Source organism: Myotis nattereri, assembly GCF_964212035.1.
Source record: "Myotis nattereri genome assembly, chromosome: 17".
Classification (NCBI taxonomy): domain Eukaryota; kingdom Metazoa; phylum Chordata; class Mammalia; order Chiroptera; family Vespertilionidae; genus Myotis; species Myotis nattereri.
The window spans coordinates 27,420,251-27,424,450 of NC_138092.1; positions in this window are offsets into that span (position 1 = coordinate 27,420,251).

The window sequence follows — 4,200 nt, forward strand, 5'->3', positions numbered from 1 at the left end:
TGCACAATAAACTCCCCTTTCTCTCCCCACAACCCCGCCCCACTATCAAGAAGTCCATTGTCAGACGCACACACTCAGAATGCTAAGACTGTTTTTCTTTTTCAAGGGCCCATTCCTAATCACAAGAGGCCACTTAGTCTGAGTGGGGCCTGGTAATGTTGATTAATGATAATACATTTCTCAAGAGAGTTGATGCTCAGCTTCGTCTCAGGCCTCAGTACCCCCCTTTCCCCGTCACGTGCACATTAATCAGGGCAGCCATGGGTGAAGGCAGAGTTGTGACTATGCCGTGCCAGCACAGCCAGGTTTGGTGAGCCTGAGCAGGGGCAGTGAAGGATTTAGAGAAGATAGACGAGAAGAAAGCTGGGCGCTAGGAGGACGCTGCCCACACTGATGGAGAGACGGTGCCGAGGCCTGTAAGCCGAGTCTATTTTATAGCCAGGTTCCACGAGGCAAAGTAAGGGCGTGGTTACCACGTTCTCGCGGGTTTCGAATCTACTCAGTTACCTGCACCTGATCAAGCTTTGTTTACTTGCTGCACCTCCCGCAGCCTGTATCACTCAGCCACGCGGGACCACAGGTCCAGACCATAGGTCAAGCTTACAACTATAGCCTTTGGTTATAATTGTGCTGGGACTTGCACGTGGCTTTGCCACGAGAGGATCCTGCCCTCTAATTAGGCCCAGGCTTGAACCTGTCCAAACGCTGTAGCCGCTCTCCACATGACCAGTGACCTTTTGGCAAGAGCCTCCAGCTCCCCAGCACAGGGCTCACTCTTGGGGTCCAGTTGCCTCTGCTCCCCCCGCTTCAGCAAGCCCGGCACCCCAGTGAGAAGCAGAAAGAGCACGTTGCATTTAAGAAACCGAGAGAAAACAGTTGGGAGGTTGCTACAGTACTTCAGGGGGTGGATTAGTTTCCTGGGGCTCCTTAGTCAGTCACCACAAACTTGCTGGCATAAAACAATAGACATTTATTCTCTCAGTTCTGGAGGCCAAACGTCCAAAATCAAGGTGTCAGCCAGACCACACCTCCTCCAAAGGCTCCAGGGAGGATCCGTCCCTTGCCTCTTCCAGCTTCTGTTGGCATCAGGCATTCTTCAGCTTCCTTGCGTGTGGCATGTCACTCCAATCTCTGATTTCATCTTCACATCACCTCCTGCTCTGTGTGTCTGTCTTCTTCTCTTCTGTCAAATATCCCGTGTGCCTCGTCAGGGCACTTGTTATTGGATTCAGAGCCCACACAGATTATCCAGAATGATCTCGTCTCAAGATCCTTAATTGCATCTGCAAAGACCTTCTCCCCTCCCTGCCCCCCAACAAATAAGGTCACATTCACAGGTTCTGGGAACTAGTACATGGACATATATTTTGGGGGCCACCATTCTACCCACTATAGGCAGTTGATCAGAATTTGGGAGATTATGTAATAAACATTTGAAATGTTTGAAATAGTTTGAAATAATAAACATGATAAAATAAACATACTCTGTGGTTGTTTTTAGCAGAACTGCCCTGCTTGCTTGATCCAATCTTCCTTCATTTTTGGTGAATACCTTTGAGAAGCCTTTCCCAGGTGGGTAGGTCTGATTAATGACAAGGCCTTTATTTTGCTGAGTGTAGTGTTTTAGAGCCAGAGTTAAATTGACCAAGACATTAGAGGGCCCTGGAAAAGCCATATGGGGAAAGGATGGAGAGAAAGGCAGGGAGCCAGGTGACAGCTGACGAGAATCTAGGTTATGAAATGGATTCATTCCTTCAATGAGTATTTATCTCAAGAAGCCTAAGCAAGCCCAGCTGGGTGCTAGGTAGTGGGGGTGTGATGGGTGGACACACATGACCCCTGCTCTCAAGTGCAAGGAGTCTCTTTCCCTGTGATGTTCAATGTCAACCTCTCCACCACCCCCCACCCCAATCTTCAGCAAAACCTACACTGCTTTCTCCTGCTCTGCAGATGAGCTTGAGGGAGGAGATGGGAGGAAATGCTATCTTGTTCCCAGGTTGGAGGCAAAGCCAGTGGCTCCTCCAGGAAGCCACGCATGTAGTTAACATGTGCTAGTGGGCCAGCAAGGGTGGTACAGGCATTTAGCATCTGCTGCCCCCTTCTTAGGAAAGAAGAGCATTTTGATTTGCTTGTGGAAAGAAATTACCTCTTCCCCATTACAAGCAGTATTAATGGGATTGTCATTAAGGGTTTCCCCTGAATTCCTAGCCAAGGGAAAGCACAGTCTAAGCGAGGCCAGGAAGACTGGGAGTTGAATCCTAATAGGAAAGAGGGAAGCACAAACTAAAGGTGGAGCTGACAGCCCAGCAGGTGGGGTAAGATCCCGTCCTGCGACCTGAGCTTGTGGGCCCTTTCCATGTCAGCTTTTCAGCAGACCCTTGAAATCAATGAGGTGGTTCTGTTCCTTCCAATGAAGTCCCTTTGGCTGAAGTTAACCAGAGTCCTTTTGGGGTACCAGCAATCAAAGAACCCTAACTGATGGAAGGGATCAGAGAAGTTCAAACCCTTCCCCTCTAGGTGACCAGGGCCTGCCGTGGGGACAGCCGCCTCTTACGTCCTCAGAGCCAGGTTTACAGCTCCTCTCTCGAACAGTTACCATCAACATCCACATGTCCCTTAAGCTACCGTAACTGCCCTTAATTAACAGGGACACTCACCGTGTCAGCACCAGTCCTCGGGAAAAGGCCAACACACTGGCAGAGAGCAGAGGAGGATCAAATTCATCTGGGTCAGCGTAAGGCGTCAAGGGACAAACCAAGCTTAGTAGGCAGTTCCGAAGGGACCCTTCAGCCTTGTGCCTAAACCCAAATCTGCACGCCCTGTGGGCCACTCTGACTTGGACGAGTGACTTGGCAGAGGTTTCTCCTTTCTCAATGCATATGCCTTTGGACAGGCCATAGGGGAATCGCTTTGGGGAGGAAAAGTTAAATGCATACCTTCAGTGACTCTCCCCAATTGTTCTTGCTGCCCTTAGTCTACACTGAGTCTCCTTCGCCCAAATCACCTTAAGTAGTCACACCCACGCAGGTAAGTACACATTGTAAGACAGAAGTTGCTTAACTGCTTTTTAAAAAGTATCTCAATTTTGAATCCATTCTTGCTACTATCTCCAACCTCTTCTAGTATCTTCTTTCAGGAGTCTATGATTCCCCTGTATAAGCAGCAAAAAATCCTTTGGAGCTCCTGGGAGACCAGACTCTTAGCTCTCTCTCCCTAAGCAGGCCAAATTCCTCCTCAACCCATTACCCAGTCCAAGTTTCAGGTGAGTGCAGCAGAGAAGCACCTGTACGAGGCAGGCACTGTGCTAAGTCCTGGGACTACAGCCGCGGCACGGTGCTAACAGACCACAGGAGACATGACACATAGGACTAGGGGTGTGATGACATCATAAAGCAGAGATGGTGCCAGTGGACCATCTTGGAGACATTCTGCCTCGCCGTCAGATCTATAAAGGCCTCTCCTTGATGCAGTGTTTAAGCTGGGAGGGACCTGAAGGATGGGGACAGAGTGAGCAACATCAGTTGAGAATTGTTTCTCTTTCCCTAGGGCCTTCTCCAAAGCTGTCCCCAATTCAGGGAGAAATCATGTTCTAAAAGTCCACTTTCAAATTCACAGGTTTAGCATTCATTATGTTTTTCTCTACAGAAACACACACACAGTGGCTAGGTTTTCCAGCTGGTCCACCAGCACCCAATTATTTATAATGTGCTGCACCAACAATACCTATAAATAGCATTATTTAACCAGTCTTGTTTCTATGGGAAACTTATATCCAGACCTGATGTCCAATGGAAACCCCTGTGCATAACCCCTCCTCTTCCTCATTAAGTCCCAGCAATTCTCTCATGGAGGTCTCTTCAATCCAGCCCTAGCCCCAATCCCACTACTTGGTTCAGTCCAACCTTATACCTGCACTTAACCTTACACCTGGCACAACAACCCACTGAAAATTCAGTCATCTGGTCTGCAGTTCCTCCTCTCTGCAGCTGTCTCCCCCAATGTTCCAAAACATCCCGCTTCATTAAACTAAAAGCCAGGGATGAATCCTCCAACATGTGAACAGAAGTATTGCTATGTCACTATAATAGCAACAAAATACTGGACACTCCTAAATGCCCAAGAGATGGCTGGTGACAGAAATTATGTAGTACCTCAAAGAGGGAGCAGAGGAGACATACAGAAACTTATGACAGACAACCA